Consider the following 19,726-nt stretch of genomic DNA (forward strand, 5'->3'; position numbering starts at 1 on the left):
TGATGCCCATTTTAATGAAAAAATTTTCAAATGGGTATTATTTATTTGTAGGACATTAGCTCAGGACATATTGTGGTCATATCAACATTTCCATTGGCAATGATCAGAGACCAGATGAAAATTAGCACACAACGATGTGATTCTGCAATCTGTATTTGGGGTAAAAATGGGAGTTCATAACCCACTTGAATCTAATGTATGAAATATGATATGTCAAGAGCTTTGTAATGTTTTGAACAAGCAATAAAAAGAATTAGCACACAAGTTAGGTGCATTGACTCATGCCTGTAATCCCAGTAACTTGGGAGTCTGAGGCAGGAGGATCATGAGTTCAAAACTAGCCTCAGCAAATTAGCAAGGTCCTAAGCTACTCAGTTCGACCGTGTCTCTAAATAAAATATAAAAACAGGCTGGAGATGTGGCTCAGTGTTTAAGCGCCTCTGGGTTAATTTAAAACAAATAGCAGACAATATCCATGTGGAGTCTAACTTTCTCACTTATCATCCTATCTTTCTCATTCCCTGAGATTGGCCAAACGTCTGGAGCCTCATCAAGAGGCAATAATGAAGTCAGGGAAGACTTCAGAGAAAATTTATTTTAAATTTTTATTTATATGTTTAACCCCATGAACAAGTGCAGTGAGTCAAAATGTTAAATTAGATCACAAGGTAAATTAAAGAAGCAGAGGAGAATTTCCATGATGGACTACTAGGACATTTGTTTAAAAAAAATATGCATATGTATATATGTATGTGTGTGTGTGTGTGTGTGTGTGTGAGTGTGTGTGTATACACACACATATTAAAGTTGACTCTCCAATTTAAATCACAGATAACTATGTATTTGTGTTATATCAGAGAAGGACACACACACACACATACATACACACAAAAAATTAATTAATTAATTAATTAATATAAAGCAATACTATAAGACAGGCCTACAAAAATATAGGCCCATGACTCCAGGGAAACTAGTGTTAGTATTTAGCTCTTGGACAGTTAAAATCAGAGAAGATAACAGGCAGCTGGGACAATGGAGAAATACATGATTCTCACTGGCAATCGGCAGCAATTCCTCAGAAATGTCCAAATTACCTCTGTTGATATGTGTGTTGGTTTACTCTGGAACCTGGATACAGTTACAGTGCAAGCACGTGAGAGGGCTTTTCCAGGTAGAATCGATTTTTGAGTAAGATGTGATATTTGACCTAAGAAATGAAGACAGAGATAGCATTGTCCAGGGAAAACCACAGGCATTGGTATCCTGCCAAGGGATGACTTGGCATCTTCAGTGAACTGAATGGATAAAATTAAAATTGGAGCCCCACCTATAACAAGAGGGTTTTGAGGACTAAGTCTGCAAGGAGAAGTGGCCAGGTAATAAATTATCTTGCTTGGACATGTTTTAAGCATTAGAGCAGTGAATAAGTTGATTAGATTTATGTCTGGGAGACAGCAAATCAATAAGAAGATACTGTAGTAATTGAAAAAAAAAAAAAAGACATGATGCTTGTCTGAGCTGGGGAAGTGGGAAAGCAGATGGAAAAAGAAGAGTCCAAGATTTAAGAGCTAGCTGACAGGAGGACTTCCTGGATAATAGCAGAGGCTCTGAACTACATGCAGAAACCAGCTGCCTCTTTTAATTATTTTTGTACATTGGCCAAGACGTTTAATCTCTATAATTCTCAATTTACATTGGTAAATTGAACATAATAGTGGTACTTGCTTCTCAAATTCTTGCAAGAATTTGTTGTGATATTATATGCAAAGCACTTGGCACAGGGCCTGGTATAAATCCTCAAAGCACAATGACTGTCATTACTGTAATTCACCGAAAGTGGCTATTTGTCAGGTGTTGCTGTTTAAAGAAAACACTCCTATATATAATGTAAATGATATAATACTTTGCTATCAGTTGTTCAAGCTAAATGTTTTCTCAGACGATGTTGTTTGTATTTTAATCACAGTGTTTGAAATGCTATATAAAATAGAAAGGGATGAACAATATTTTCCTAAAGTAGAATTACATACTCATTTAGTTCCTAATTGCTCAGAAATATTTTATTTCCTACAACTCCTAGTGCCAATTTTCTCTTGAAGTTGAAGTGTCTACATTTGTAATGAATTCATGGGTTGTACTTATAATTGTTGCAAGACCTATTAATTTTGAAACAAAAATGTCACATAGTTCTAAGGAAAGCAGTCATTGAATATGAGAGATCATAGAAAGTATAATGATTTTTATAAAGATAGAATTAACATTACTATATGTATTTACAATGCTCCTTTAGATTTTTTTTCAGAGAATATGACAATAAGAAATAAGTATCATTTTTGCTTTCGGTGATAAAATGTCCATTTCTGTTTTATAAACTTGCAACTTTTAATCTCTTGGGTCAAAAGTTAAAGTAGTATAATACTTAAGGTGTGTTTTCAACATTCTCCAATTTCATATGGGTTGAATGTCTACACGTAATTACAGAAGCAAGGGACTTGTTGCATATTGTTTGTGTGCAAAGTGTTCCCCTTTCTATTTGTCTGATCCACTGATCAATCATGAGAATAGTATTTACACTATTATTACATTAATCTGTCAAAGGAAGGATTTCCAAAATGGAAGATGAGTATTCCTAAGTGAATTTAGCTGTAGATGTGCTTCTTGGTATACCATTCTGAATGTTTTTTTTTTTTTGTATGTGTGTGTGAACTAACAAAAGCATTCATGAATATTATCATAGACTAGAATACAACCTAAATTGTATACTTTATTTTTTGACTTCCATTTCAAATGGGGTTTGTTTGATAGCCAATGGAAACTCGTATTTAGTACAATTTGTATCAATATTCACAGTTGATGTATAATGTCAATGAATCATCATCTTTTTAAGAATCGCTAACATTTGTCAAAAGTTACTTATATATTGAGAAGTATTCTTATCACAGCCTGTAGATTATATCCCACAAAATTTAATAAAACCTCATGTGGAATATTATTTCTCTCACTATAGTACAAGTGAGACAACTAAAGCTATGAATAGTCAAGAGTTTCAAATATCAGATTGAAAGAAAGATCATAAGATCTTAAAGCAGATCATATCTTTTCAATATGAGTTCACAGAAGAAAACAGGCAAGAAGAATCAGTTCCATTTCTCCAATACAGGGATTTGTGAGAGGACAACACTTCACGGGCAGTCTGTATACAGAATCTTGTGAGTTACAATACAACCAGACTTAATAGTATATGTAAAGGTCTTCAAAGCAACTATGCTTTAAATTTTCAGAGAAGAGAAACACGTTCAGGCATAACAGTTTGATTTATTCTTAGCCACAAAATAAACTAAAACAATTATTAAATAATAATTTGTAATAATTTTTAAGATAAGGATATATAATATATAAGAAAGAAAAAAAGATAGATAGATTGATTTAAGAGCTGTGTAAACAGTTGAGTTCCAGATACTTAAATATGGTTTTCAGAAATTGGTTTGAGGACAAACAAGGGCTAAAAATCGTAGCTGCTGGTGTCATCTATGGTCAGCAATGGCTTCCAAAATACCAGTACTAAACAACAGACACTTCCCATAAGAACATTGAGATGTTAAGTGATACCATTAGAACAGATGAAAGTTTGTCTTCACAGCACAATTTTAATATTGAATATCAATTTTTTTAGTAACCATTATTTTATTTTTGAGAATTTGTACTACATACTGAATATCTTTAGAAGTATAGTTCTGTTTTGTTTTCTCAGGAGTTTTGCAAACACATAAGTAATAATTTCATATTTATGTAATTTAGTAAACATTATTTTCAGAGTGGTAGTATTAAATGTTACACTTCAAATGTGCCAACAACATTTAAAATTGTTGCTTTCCACCATAGTTTCAATTCCACCATTGATTTCATGGATCAGAATAGGCAAAGTTTGCTGAAATAATAAACAATTGTGAAAGTTCTGGGGTTTACATAAAAGAAGTAACACGTGCATCATGAGTCAGCTTTGGCTCTAGGGCTCAATGTCTTTTTTTTTTTTTTTGAGAGAGAGAGAGAGAGAGAATTTTTTAATATTTATTTATTTATTTTTTTAGTTTTCGATGAACACAACATCTTTATTTTATTTTTATGTGATGCTGAGGATCAAACCCAGTGCCCGCACATGCCAGACAAGCGCTATACTGCTTGAGCCACATCCCTAGCCCAGAGCTCAATGTCTTTAATTCAGGATCCAAACTAAAGAAGTAGCCAGCAGGAAGACAAAAGGATTGGGAAAATTCAGTGACTCTAAAAATTATTCATTCATTAAGTAGAGCTGAGGGCACTAGTGCATGCCTGTAATCCCAGTGGCTCAAGGGGTTAAGACAGGAGGATTGAGAATTCAAAGCAAGCCTCAGCAATTTAGCGATGGCCTAAGCAATTTAGTGAAACTGTCTCAAAAATTTTTTTTTAAAAAGTTGGGGATGTGGCTCAGTGGTTAAATGTCTTTGGGTTCAATACCTGGTCCATTAAAATAAAATAAAATAAGAAATAAATTCTGTTATTTGTGACAAAATGAATGAAACCAGAGCACACTATGTTAAGCACAAAAAGCCAGATATGAACAAGTACCACATGTTTTCTCTCATATATGGAAAACATCAGTCTATCTGACAGTAGAATAGTGATTACTAGATTGGGAAGTGTGCCAGGGACTACAGGGGAAGGTTAGGGTGGAAGAAGTGTGGTTTAATATGATCAATGAGTGCCGTATGCATGGGTGGAAATGTCACACTTAAGCCTATTAATATGAAAAATTAATATATGTTAATAAAATATTTTTGCATGAATCTACCACACATTATTTCTTTTCCATTTCATCAGACTCAAAGTATATAGTTGAGTCTAATAAGGTAAAGAGATAACATTTCCATGTATAGATAAGCAAAAATGCAGGCTAACAGGAGTAGTAACAGTGATATTTCTATGAAATAAATATGTGAGAATGTACGTGATTAAGTTTAGTTTTTGATATGTGCTTTGTATTTTTTTTTACATTCTTTGCAAGTTGTATTTTTTTCCATTGGAAATGTCTATGTTTATTATCTCCGACAAGAATATTCTTATTCTCTGAGAAGAGCACAGTAATTCTTCAAGGTGCTGTTCTGTTCAGGCACTCAGCAGGAATGTTAGGATATGTTTAGGGAGAGTTATGGGGGCAGCAATGACTAGCAGGCAAATTCCAGTGGGCTACTGGACTGCAGAGAAATCCATAATAGAAGCCTCTTTTTAACAGGTTATAGGATTCAGGTCACAAGAAACAGAACTCGCACATGTACTTCCTGACAACCTCCAACTGATTATCTGGGCTTTGCCTTCCTTTTTACTTTTTACACCAATCCATCAAGAAAACCTAATACAGAACAAAAATTCATCTTGAATATGGCAGTCGTCATACTGAATATTATAAATTCAAATCCACATTTTACCGTCAAGAAAACTGAGTTGGGCAACTGTATTGCATCTCATAAAAAAAATGTTCTAAGCAGAATCCTTCTGTATTTTAGTTTTAAACACATCAATTAAAAATTTAAATATTGAAATTTAAATATGTCTGCATTTCTATGTGTTGTGTTATTTCATGCCAGTATATGGATATTCGTTGCTATAAATTGCCAGAGAATGGATAATGGATACATGACAAAAGACTATGCTTTTTAAAAATGTTTAACTTTAGTTAATTGTATTTAAAAATAACTGAACTTATTTACATTATTACTCTATGATAAATGATAATTTTTTTAGAATTGGGATGTAATATCAAGTTGTCATTTATTAATACTGATTATTACAGGATCGTGGTATATATTATCCTCTGCTAAATCAGCACATTATTTTTTGGGGGGGTGGGTACAGGGAGTTGAATTCAGGGGTACTCAACTGAGCCACATCTCCAACCCTATTTTGTATTTTATTTAGGAGATGGTCTCACTGAGTTGCTTAAGGCTTCACTAAGGTGCTGAGGTTGGCTTTGAACTTGTGATCCTCCTGCCTCAGCCTCCTTAGCACCACCACACCTGGTGATTTTTTAAGAAAATAATTTTTAAAATGTAATATCATCTCAGCTTTTCTGAAAAAAATTGTTTTGAATGAACAAGATGTTTTTCATATAACATTGGTTTTATTCAACAAATAATTACTGCTGCCTTCTTGGTAACAGGCCTTGAGTATAGTAAAACAAACACATCTGAAAATGTCATGATTTTCTTCAGTTCATCACCCAGTATAGGAAGGATAATGACTCATAGATGAACATGCACAAATCATAGAGTAATAACTTTGAAAAACAAAATAAAGCAAGATAAAAGATTTATTTGTGGCACACTATTCTTATAGTTAGTAAAGATCTCTCTGAGAGTTGTTATATTTCAGCAGAAAATAAACAACAATCTCCTTCATCTATTGAGTTGTACTGAGGAACTGAGTTCATATTAGTGATAATGGTGAAAGTAGATGCTGCCACTCTTCTTTGATTAATGAAGCGCATGCCGTTTTCCTGGAATGTGTATCCGTGCTGTTTCAGAGAAGATCCCAGGATCCTTAGATGCATCTCTTTCTTCCCAGTCTTTCTTCAGAAACGGGAACATTCTAATTTGCACATTTTAAGAATTTCTGGCACTTGGTGCCAAGAGGCAACAGTACTCATTTTTATTTGTTTTTTCTCCCACTTGAAATGTCTTACTTTTGCAGAAATAGAACATAAAGCCAAACAAAAGGCTCCCAAGATGATAAGAGAGACAATGATTTGAATTTCTGAACCATGACTTGCTTACAGCGCCAGAACAGTGTCCCATGAATCTTTTGAAGAATTTATAGTGGAAGGAAAGACTATTGACAAGCCTATAAGGATTTCCAGTGACCTCAGTAGAGGGAAAACTGAAGCCCAAATGAAGAATGACATACAAGTGGAGGAGGAGGAGGAGGAGGAGGAGGAGGAGGAGGAGGAGGAGGAGGAGGAGGAGGAGGAGGAGGAGAATCAGAAGAAGATGATGATTATTTCTGTATTGAAACAAGAGATATTTGAGATCATCTTTAAAGGATCTTAATAATTCCTTTTTTCTGATATTAAAATTGTCTGAGCTGTTTTTCTAATAACTTCTTTCAGAAGACTTTACTATCTGTTTATGTACTCAATTAGTATTTTTACACCAAAAAAGTAAAACATTTCCCACTATTCCCAAGAAGCAATTTTTACATACTGGGAAATAATACATGCCTAATTAAGGATGAATGCTACAAATTAAAAATTATATTCTTATGGTTGTATTTTGTGCATTTTCTACTATACATGTATCAAGATAATAGCCATTCTCAAAAAAAAAAAAAAAAAAGAGAGAAACAAACAAACCAACAAACAAAATGCATTAAGCCACATGTTAGCTTTGTTAAGGATTATCAAAATATGCTGTAAGGCTTCAGTTTAAACTATTGAGTTAAGAAAGTGTCTTCATTTACATAGCTTCTTGCTAGAACTTAATAATGGATGGAATTGAACATGAACTGAAGATTTATTATGAAGTAATGAAATGTTTTAGATTCAAGACTCCTTCAAGCATAAATTCACCTCCAATCTTACTAAAAACTCATTGTGTTAAAATAACCACAGGTAATCTCTTCTCTTAGTCTTCCTATTAACTCAATTAACTACCTGGATAATTTCATTCAAGTCATTTAACCTTAGGGTGTCTATAAAGATTTTCATCTAAATTTGAATTCCTTTGGAAATTCAAAGGAGTTATTCCTCCTGTTGCTGTTAGTATCAGCTTATTGTGGGACTGAGCACATAGATCTTTTTGTGTACTTTAGGCATAAAACTAAATCTTACATATTATGCCATTTGTGTCATATCCTCACCACTTTGTTAATTTTAATTTGTATCATGTTCATATTTTATTGCACCCAAAAGAAAATTCACTGGACAAAAGACACCAGAGTTGTATCAACCTAGCAAGTGTAATTTTTCTCTTAAGTGAATAAAATTAGTGCTGTTTTTTTTTTTTAATTTCATACTGCCCGTAGTTGCTAAATATTCATTTAAATGTATGTGACACATTTTCTATGTGTTAAGTCAAATGACTGGGAATCTAAATTTGAATTTATCAAATCAACTCTCCAGTTTGAAGATTAATGGCAGCCTCCTGTGGAAATATTCAATGATGGGTGCAAATAAATTTCAATGACTATACCTGCAATAAAAGTATTGTTAAGGATCAAAGTGTGTAAAATATCATTGTTACCATTGAAGTAACTTGTATGGAATAGGATGAAGTATTCCTGTTCAGATATCCAAAACCTGCCTTGGAATTCTGTCTAAATATTACATGTTAAGTTCAATAATTCCTTTATTAATGATAAAAACCTGAGTACCCAAGTCTCACTCATTATTATAAATCAATGTAATCATCTTAGTCATTACAATAAATGAATTATTTCTTCAAGATTCACTTTTCCCAAGATCCTGTGAAAATTGTAAAACAATGGAAAAAAAACTGATCTATCATTTGGAAACATAGCACAAATAGGTGCTAGGAACAATTCTTGCTTTGAATAAGGATGAAAAAAAATAAATTAAAGAACAATATTTTGGGCTGGGGATGTGACTCAAGCGGTAGCGCGCTCGCCTGGCATGCGTGCGGCCCGGGTTCGATCCTCAGCACCACATACCAACAAAGATGTTGTGTCCGCTGAAAACTAAAAAAATAAATAAATTTTAAAAAATTCTCTCTCTCTCTCTCTCTCTCTCTCTCTCTCACACACACATTCTAAAAAAAGAACAATATTTTATAAATCTCAGAAATTGTTACAAAAGTCATTACATCATACTCACTGAATTTTATTGTGTTTATCAGCTTTTTGTTGCTATGACTGAAATACCTTACAAGAACAACTTAAAGGGAACACGTTTATTTTGAACTTGAGGCAACGTAAGATATCCAACTGTGAGAGTATTGTAGAGAAAAGCATCTCAGTAGCAGAAAAAGAGAGATAGAGAGAAAAAAGGGAGGAGAGGATGTGTGTATGGGGAGACAGGTACAGTCTCAGTCATTACTCCAATGACATACTTTCTCCAGCCATGCCACACCTTCCCTCAAGTGATCACCAGCACTCCATTCAAATTATTAATTCGACAAATGGCTTAATCCACTTGGAGCTCTCATAATCCAATCTTTTCACCTCTGAAAAGTACCACATTTCCTAATACTTGAGCTTTTGGGGTGACACTCCTAGATCCAAACATAACATTACACGCTGGCACGGAAATCTTGTACCCATCTTACAATGGAAAGTGAGCTCAGTCAGTCTCCAAGAGTCCCTGCAATCTTAACAGTTTCATCATTGCTCAAAAGTACAGATATGATGTCTCCTCAGAGAGAGGATGTAAACTCTCAGCAATGAGTCCCTGTAAAATAAAAAGCAAGTTACATGCTTGCGATTTTCAATGGCACAGAGAGAACATTCCCATTCTAAAAGGAAGGAATGGAGCATAGAGAGAAGTGGTTGAAGCAAAGCAAGACTGAAATCCATTTGGGCACATGTGTCCTATAACTCCACATCTAACATCCAGGACATACAGTGGCTTAGGACTTAGGAAGTCTTGGCCCTTTAGCCTTACTGACTATATCCCACATGAGCCCTCATTCAGCCGGACTCTGCTCTCTGCCTCTTGCTTTTCTTGGCAGATGACTTCCACCAACCTGGTATCTCCTGATTCCTATGGCCTTCAATCCAGCTCAGCTACTTGTAGCTACTTTCCTTCAGAATCCAGCAGACTCATTTATTATTTTGCCTGCATATTAAAGTCATTTCATTGGCAGATCTTATATTGTCAAGAGTTTCAGAAATATTAACTTTTAAAAATTCAGAGCATTTAAAAATTTCATAGTAACATTTTAGGATTAGGAAACATATCTTTTGTTTGTTTGTTTGTTTTGGTTTTACAACCATGACAACTAATTTATAGTAAGCCACATATTAAACCTTGAACAGAACAGACTGCAAAAATATAAAAGAAAACAAAAAAGCTTAATTTTTATATGATATGTTCATTAAATAGAGTAGTAAATAGTAGGAATCATCACCCTCATTCTGCTTTAACATTAACAATGACACCAATGTCCATATAAAAGTCTTCAGTGGTTTTCCTCAGAAAACTTCTGAGACCTTTTGAACACTGAGAAACAATTTAAATAGATTCAATTCCCATTTAAGAGTACAGTGTGGATCCTTTGAGTGAATTCCCCAGGAGCATTTTTCAGAATATAGTCAATTTGTTTTATTCTGTAATGATGTGTAAAAAGTAACAAAGTATGATCATACTTGCTATGATTTCAGCATTTCAGCAACCTTTGGAATTTAAGTAAAACTTGCTATTTGGCTGATTCTCATTAAGTGCTGTACTACGGGCCACCTAGTGTATCAATCAAATATATTGATGAGTCATGTAAAACTAATAAAAATAAAGCCAGGATGGTAAAAAATTACCAGATCTCCCATCACTAGTTAATTTTAGCTTACTTGCTATAGTGAGAATAATTTTAACACTATTTTTTACTATTTCTCATCAATTTTATTGAAGATTAATTTGTGTACAAAAATCTTTATTTAAACTGTGCAACTTAATAGACATTGATAACTTTATAGTCCTCCGCAGCAAATACCTTACAGTCCTCTGTTTCAAATACCTTACATTTCTAATACCCTCCCTCCAACAGTTCCTCATAGCTTTATTACAACATCCCTCCCTCTATCTTAGACCATGACAATGAATGACCAGCTTCTTATCATTATAAATTAGTTAACTTTTAAATGTATTACTTTATTTTGGCTTCTTTAATTCAGTGTGATGCTGAGATTCATCAAACACTTCCCATGTAACATGTATTGTTTTATTTGCTGGGAATTAATCTATTGAAGGACATAATATGTTGTATTCAACCATTTATTCATTAACAGACATTTAAAAATTTTCCAGTTATTGACAATCTTGAATTTTGGGGCTGCATATACTCTTGTATACATCTTTGTGTAGACCTGTTTTATTTACTCTAGATGAGTATCTAGGAGTGGAATGACCAAGGCATAAAGTAGAAACACCTTTAACTTATTTATAAAAATATCAAGACATTTAATGAGGTGGTTATACAATTTTGCATCTCTGGTGACATATGAGCATTACATTTAATCCAAGTCCTCACCAAATATTTGATCATGCTAGAAGTTACCCAGGATAATCTCATTTTAGTTTTAATTTACATGTTCCTTATTTTGATTTTTGCTGGGCAGCTTTTCATGTGCTTCATGGTTTGCAATACATTTATTTTATATAATGCCTTTGGTGATAATTGCCCATTTTATTCAGTTATTTCCATCCTAAAGTTGAGATGTTTACAGCCCTTATATATTTTTTCTATAAGTCTTTTCTCAATTATATGTGCTGAAAATATATCTTCCATTAGGTAGCTTTCATTTTTATTAAATTTTTATCTGGAGGTAAATTTTGGCTTTTTTATGAGGATTATGTTATGTTTTGTGTTAGTATTGATTATGGTGTGAAATGAAGGTCAATGTCTTTTACATCTCACATAGATATATCTTACATGGATACTGAGCTGTTCAAACATTATTTAGAAAGATTTTCTTTTATCTTTGAGTTGATATTTTGGTTGAAAATCAATTGACCATTATATGTGACTTTATCTTTGAATCATTTATTGTTTTCTACATATTCATAATGCCTTAATTACTGAAACCATGGTTATAGTTTAAAATTTAAAATATTATTCTTTACTTTAAAAATTGCTCTAGGTAGCTTGATTGTCATTTTATATGCAAATGGTGCTATTTTTATTGACTTTGCTTTAGACCTACAATCTACTCTTGCTTTTTTAGAGTCAGCCATTTTAGTAATAAGTAATAATAAGTTTTCTGATCTTTGAACATAGTTTATCCCACCATTCATTAGGTCACTCAACATTTTATTAGCAATATTGTACAGTTTTCAGTTTCAAGATCTTTCAAGCCCTTAGTAAAATATAAATCTAAATAAATCTGTGTTGGCACTAATGTTAATACGACTTTAAAAAGTGACTCCATGTCAATATCTTAAAATGTTATGCCCACTTACCTTTACAATTCTTTGAGATTTACAATATGTGTGGTATAGAAAAGAATGCAGACTTATTAATTTGATGGTTAAATTCAATTATGAGGAGCCTAAGGTGTATGTGTATTGTCTCAATTCAAAAATGATGATGATACAAATAATTTGTTCATTAAATTGTGATGATGAACTTAGATTCCACAGTATAGAAACAATATTACTGTGTTTAATATCCTTATATGCAAATGCAACAAGGAGCCTTTTCTATATCACTTCCATAGAAGTTGGAAATGCACTTTTTTATTTCATGAAATGATTCCTATCACTGCCAGCATAGCACTCTCTCTCCTTCACATTCTGTATATACTATCTTTATAGCTGTTTGAAAAAAAAAAATTAGATAACTATCCAACTGCAGAAATGCTCCCTTTGGTCTTTGATTCATAATACACTTTTCCAGCTTTGATCATTTCTGCTGAATATATTCATCTAAGCAAGTATTTTAAAATAATCTTACAAAATTGATTTTAATGCCAATAGTTTATGAAACCAAGAAGTATAAAAGACAAATCATAGTATACATAATAGAAACTAAACCTTAGCCCTTTGAACCAATCGTTGATGGAGAAAATAACAAAGCATTTTCACTGCTTTTATAGATTGCTTCTTTTGAAGCAACAATGAATTGAACCATTAAAAAGTAAAATAGTCCATTGAACTAAAAAGTAAACAATGAATGGGAAAACCAATACCTAAGGAAAAAACATGTTTTCCAATCTCTGCTTTTATGCCTGCTTTTTCATTTAATAAATGATGAAAAACTGAACTCTAAACATAAGTGCCACGAGGGTTACAACACTGATGCATTACACTGATGTGCATATCAGTAGAAGTCACAAAATGTTGTTTTAAAAATAAAATACATGAGATAACAATTAAACAGCAAGTGGGAGGACAATGAGAGAGAAAAATCAACTCTATCATTATTATGTTATGCTAACCTGATTATGTAATTTCTTTTCTAACGAGACAATTTGTTTCTCTGCTTTTCAATTTACTTGGCAAGGAAATGCTAAAATATGAGGAGACCACTCATTTTTACAGTTTATCATTAATTTGAGTCTTTACTGGATCCTTCTTAGACATCTTCAAACCCTGGTGTGTGCCCCTGTGTATGTGTGTGTGTGTGTGTGTGTGTGTGTGTGTGTGTGTGTGTGTGAGAGAGAGAGAGAGAGAGAGAGAGAGAGAGAGAGAGAGAGAGAGCAAGCACTAGATAATAAAGGTCCATAGCTTCTTCTGGGTCCCTACCACATTCAGGTCAGAAGCAAAGCGAATTCACAGGATCTGAAACCTCACACTCTGGGTTCCAGCTTCTGCTTCCTCTTGCTATCCATATCTTATTTTTTTTTTATCCTAATGCTTGTCTTGTAGTATTGAAGCTTTAGAATCCACCTGTCAGAAGACATGATCCTTACAGAGACTGCTTACTTGGTTCCCACAGTTGCCTTACTTCAGTTCTTAGAAATTTCTCATTGAACCCTAACAGAGATACTATACTTAACTAATCTTACCCCACAAATAAACCAGGATGAATAAATGTATAGCATTTTTATGCAACTACTGAGTACAGTTGAAAACCTTTGGAATAATTACTTTATTATATATATGACTAATTAGTTGAAGAAAAATGGAAGCATGTTTCCTTTTATTTTTCTTCTACACAGATATTTTACAATATCTAATAGTTTATATAAATTTTTACAGTATCTAACTCTATATGGTATGGCATAGATATGCATTTTAACCAATAAAAGTAATTATTCCAAAGGTTAATAGTTGAATTAATTATTCAAAAGCTTAATAGTGTTATTTAATGGACTGATTGGAGCTTATTGACTAAAACTTGTAAGAATTAAACTTTGAATGGTTACAGAAAATATAGCTTCTCCTTCTCTTCTTAAAGAATATGTTATCAATTTTGGTCATTCTGTTTCCCTAAAGGAGATAGCATTGTTTTGCTTTCATATTGAATTTGAAAGAGGCCCATTGAAAAACAAGATTAATTTGGGCATGATTTACTCTCAAGAAGTATTCAGACTTTAGTACCATTAAATCTTATCAAAACAGTTCCCTGTAGAAGGATAAACTCTGAAATTGAGCCAGAATTTTAAAAGTCTTTAGATTGGAGGAAACAGAACAAAAGGAACCATCTAAGTGTCCCTTGGCTGAATCATATCTTCTCTTCTCTGTCCTAGTTTTATTTTTTTTATTTTTTTTTATTGGTCGTTCATAACATTACATAGTTCTTAATACATCATATTACACGGTTGATTCACGTGGATTATGAACTCCCGCTTTTACCCCGTATACAAATTGCTCTATCACATCAGTTTCCCTTCCATTGATTGACATATTGCCTTTCTAGTGTCTGATGTATTCTGCTGTCTGTCCTATTCTCTACTATCCCCCCTCCCCTCCCCTCCCCTCCCCTCCCCTTTTCTCTCTCTACCCCTTCTACTGTAAATCATTTCTTCCATTTGTATTATCTTGTCTTGCCCCTCCTTTCCTCTTATATGACATTTTGTATAACCCTGAGGATCGCCTTCCATTTCCATGCAATTTCCCTTCTCACTCCCTTTCCCTCCCACCTCTCATCCCTATTTAATGTAAATCTTCTTCTCAAGCTCTTCGTCCCTACCCTGTCCTTGTTTACTCCCCTTATATCAAAGGAGTCATTTGGTATTTGTTTTTTAAAGATTGACTAGCTTCACTTAGCATAATCTGCTCTAATGCCATCCATTTCCCTCCAAATTCTATGATTTTGTCATTTTTTAATGCAGAGTAATACTCCATAGTATATAAATGCCACATTTTTTTTTATCCATTCATCTATTGAAGGGCATCTAGGCTGGTTCCACAGTCTTGCTATCGTGAATTGAGCTGCTATGAACATCGATGTAGCAGTGTCCCTGTAGCATGCTCTTGTTAGGGCTTTAGGGAGTAGACCGAGAAGGGGAATAGCTGGGTCAAATGGTGGTTCCATTCCCAGCTTTCCAAGAAATCTCCATACTGCTTTCCAAATTGGCTGCACCAATTTGCAGTCCCACCAGCAATGAACAAGAGTGCCCTTTTCCCCGCATCCTCTCCAGCACTTATTGTTGTTTGACTTCCTAATGGCTGCCAGTCTTACTGGAGTGAGATGGTATCTTAGGGTAGTTTTGATTTGCATTTCTCTGACTGCTAGAGATGGTGAGCATTTTTTCATGTACTTATTGATTGATTGTATGTCCTCCTCTGAGAAGTGTCTGTTCAGGTCCTTTGCCCATTTATTGATTGGGTTATTTGTTATCTTATTGTCTAATTTTTTGAGTTCTTTGTATATTCTGGTTATTAGGGCTCTATCTGAAGTGTGTGGAGTAAAGATTTGTTCCCAGGATGTAGGCTCCCTGTTTATCTCTCTTATTGTTTCTTTTGCTGAGAAAAAACTTTTTAGTTTGAGTAAGTCCCATTTGTTGATTCTATTTGTTAACTCTAGCGCTATGGGTGTCCTATTGAGGAATTTGGAGCCCGTTCCCACAGCGTGTAGATCATAACCAACTTTTTCTTCTATCAGATGCCATGTCTCTGATTTAATATCAAGCTCCTTGATCCATTTTGAGTTAACTTTTGTGCACGGCGAGAGATAGGGATTCATAGTCCTCGAAACACTGGCCAGAGCAATTAGGCAGACGAAAGAAATTAAAGGCATAAAAATAGGAAAAGAAGAACTTAAATTATCACTATTTGCAGATGATATGATTCTATACCTAGCAGACCCAAAAGGGTCTACAAAGAAGCTATTAGAGCTAATAAATGAATTCAGCAAAGTGGCAGGATATAAGATCAACATGCATAAATCAAAGGCATTCCTGTATATCAGCGACAAATCCTCTGAAAGGGAAATGAGGACAACTACTCCATTCACAATATCCCCCCAAAAAATAAAATACTTGGGAATCAACCTAACAAAAGAGGTAAAAGATTTATACAATGAAAATTACAGAACCCTAAAGAAAGACATAGAAGAAGACCTTAGAAGATGGAAAAATATACCCTGCTCATGGATAGGCAGAACTAACATCATCAAAATGGCGATATTACCAAAAGTTCTCTATAAGTTCAATGCAATGCCAATCAAAATCCCAACAGCATATCTTGTAGAAATCGATAAAAGAATCATGAAATTCATATGGAATAATAAAAGACCCAGAATAGCAAAAACAATACTAAGCAGGAAGTGTGAATCAGGCGGTATAGCGATACCAGACTTCAAACTATACTACAGAGCAATAGTTACAAAAACAGCATGGTACTGGTACCAAAACAGGCGGGTGGACCAATGGTACAGAATAGAGGACACAGTAACCAATCCACAAAACTACAACTATCTTATTTTTGATAAAGGGGCTAAAAGCATGCAATGGAGGAAGGATAGCATCTTCAACAAATGGTGCTGGGAAAACTGGATGTCCTAGTTTTATTAAGCTCTAAAAATAAGAGCCTGATAAGACGCATTGCTACAACTAGCACCTTCTCTCCAGTACAACTAACTACCAAAGGTGATTAGCGTCCACCCCAATTATTTAGCCTTAAATACCAGGTAGGTGTGGACTGGGACCTCTGGATTTCCAGGGCTGGCAGCGGTACCTGCTTCTGCAGTGCTGAGGGTTAAGGCAGCACTGATGGAGACTTGCTCCTGGCACAGCATGACGTCATTGAGCAGGGGGCTAGCTTCATTAAGGCCTGAGATGAGGTGCTGCAGCAGCTTCAGGAAGACTTCAAGATGCAGAATAAATTTGTCTTTATTCTGGGTGCCAGCAGGGAAACCAGCAGAGTGCTCTTAAAAGAAATCCTGGAACAGAACCTGTTTTCCAGGGTCACTCTGGCCTGAGGAAGCTCACCTTCGAGAAGGAAGCTTATAAAAGTTACATGCATACACTGCTTGTGGGACTGCAAATTGGTGCAGCCAATATGGAAAGTAGTATGGATATTTCTTGGAAAATTGGGAATGGAAACACCATTTGACCTAGCTATCCCACTCCTCAGCCTATAACTAAAGGACTTAAAAACAGCATACTACAGATACACATCCATATCAATGTTTATAGCAGCACAATTCACAATAACTAAACTGTGGGACCAAACTTGATGCCCTTCAGTGGATGAATGGATTAAACAAATGTGGCACCTATACACAATGGAATTTTACTCAGAAATAAAATAGAATAAAATCATGGCATTTGCAGGTAAATGGATGAAGTTAGAGAAGACAATGCTAAGTGAACTTAGCCAATCCCAAGAAACCAAATGCCAAATGTTTTCTTTGATATAAGAAGGCTGATTCATAGTGGGATAGGAAGAGGGAATATGGGAGGAATAGAGAAACTCTAGGTAAGGCAGAGGGGTTGGAGGGGAAGGAAGGCGGCATGGTGTTATTAATGATGGTGGAATGTGATGATCATTATTATCCAAAGTTGAAGACATGAATCGGTGTGAATACACTATGTATACAACCAGAGATATGAAAAATTGTGCTCTCTCTATATAATAAGAATTGTAATCATTCTGCTGTCACATATAAATTTTAAAAAATAATTTTAAAAACAGGAAAATCAAGGGAATGAATCAAACATTTAATGCCTTTCCTGTAAGAACTCTGTCTCTGGGCAATCAATAGTTGACAGGAAGTGTCTGTTTTCAGAGGGGTTCTAATTAATAAATGAAAAAGACATTAAAAAATATGCATCAAGAAGTGGTGGACTTTGAAAAATTGGAAAACTAAGGTGTCTTACAAAGTCATGATGTTGGAATCTGTTGCCTGAATACCACCAGAAACAAAGCTGGGATGGAGGGATTTGTTTGTGTTGACTGAAATCTCATGCTGAAGTCTGCAGAGCTGGAAAAAGCTGAATGGTGCAAATATTTCAACTTGCTGTCCTCTACAGGAGCTGATAAGTCGAGCAATTTTTTTATATTTACAAGTTAATTGAGAAGTAGAAGCCAGGGTTGGGGAATTAAAATTTGATCTCCACTCAGTATTTAGGCCTGGAGTTTTGTCATGTGGTAGGTAAGAATCTCACCCAGGTGAATGGTTAGAAATTCTTAGGCTCCTCACTAGAGTCTGGGGCCAGTGGACACTCAGTGTCTGTGGTGACTGTGGCTACACCAAGTGACTAAAAGACGGAACTTCTGGACAACAAGGCCATCCCTGACCCAGCCTGAGAAAAACTCATGGTGTTCTCAGGCCATGACCACACTGGAGAAACTTTTGACCGCATGCTTCACTAAATCTGTAATTTCAGGGCCTCAAAAGAATTTGTGTGCTTTACCTTTGTCGTAGATCCGATCGGGACATGACTTTGCTCTGCATTGGTAGCTCAGGGCCTGGATGTACATGTAGATCACTCAGGGAACTTATGAGAAGTAGAGATTTATAGGCCCTGTTTCAAACCCTCTGAATCAGAACATGGCGGGAGTGGGCATAGGAATCTCCAGTTGGTTTTGCTTAAAATTCCTCTGATGGTTATTATGCCATGGATTGGGAGGCAGCTTTGAAACACTCCTCTGCAGTCACAACAGCAGTGTAAACCCTATATGCCGTTCAGAGGAGTGCTGTGCTAAAATTGTTGCCATCCTTGTTCTAATTAAGAGCATATAACTGTGTAAGTTGACGTTGTGCCTTTCTACTACTTTAGAACAGGTAATAAAAAATTAACAGTTTTTATAGTTCACAAGAGAACTAAGTAGGGCAATGAAAATAAATGCACAAATCCTGGGTACCTCTTCAATGGTTCAAAAATATTAGCTGTACTAGGGGTGATGTGCAGCTTTTTGGCCAATGCAGTGATATAACAACAGCTACTGTTTATCAAATGCTGGCTACGTTCCAGTCCTTATGTGCATCATCATGCTTTAACCCTCCAAACAATCCTTATAAAGGATATTGTCATTGAAAAAAAAAAAAGAAAGAAAAGAAAAGAAAAGAAAAGAAAAAAGAAAGAAACTCAGCTCAGCAGAAAGTGATGAAAACCATAGACAGGCTTACTCTCCACTCTTCTCCTTTCCTGCTCCAACCTCCCTCTGACTTTTATCCCTTGCTGTTCTCAAATATAGGATCTGTTCCGTCTCCAGAATACAATAAGAGGAATGTTGAGGCAAACTTAGAAGTGGAGGGCTGGGGATGTGGCTCAAGCGGTAGCGCGCTTGCCTGGCATGTGTTCAGCCCAGGTTCGATCCTCAACACCACAAACAAACAAAGATGTTGTGTCCGCCGAAAACTAAAAAAAAAATAAATAGATATTAAAATTCTCTCTCTCTCTCTTTAAAAAAAAAAAAAAAAAAAACTTAGAAGTGGAATTTTACATTTTGGAAAAGAAGGAATCAATCTAACATGAAGAAGGAAAGACATTAAATGCAGATAGGTAATTTAATCAATTAAAAGTTGACATTTTAATTAAGTAACACATTAAAAGTAAAAACAAGCATATGCGCGCACTGCTCGAGCATATATATACACACACACACATGCACACACACATATACACACATATA

The 19,726-nt window shown here is 34.8% G+C and overlaps 1 pseudogene; it reads left to right on the forward strand.

Annotated features, from left to right (window-relative positions):
* Positions 1 to 1,035: 1,035 nt before the first annotated feature.
* Positions 1,036 to 18,426, forward strand: LOC113198842 (protein HTATIP2 pseudogene; annotated as a pseudogene).
* Positions 18,427 to 19,726: the final 1,300 nt, after the last annotated feature.

This window comes from Urocitellus parryii, chromosome 2 (assembly GCF_045843805.1).
Source record: "Urocitellus parryii isolate mUroPar1 chromosome 2, mUroPar1.hap1, whole genome shotgun sequence".
Classification (NCBI taxonomy): domain Eukaryota; kingdom Metazoa; phylum Chordata; class Mammalia; order Rodentia; family Sciuridae; genus Urocitellus; species Urocitellus parryii.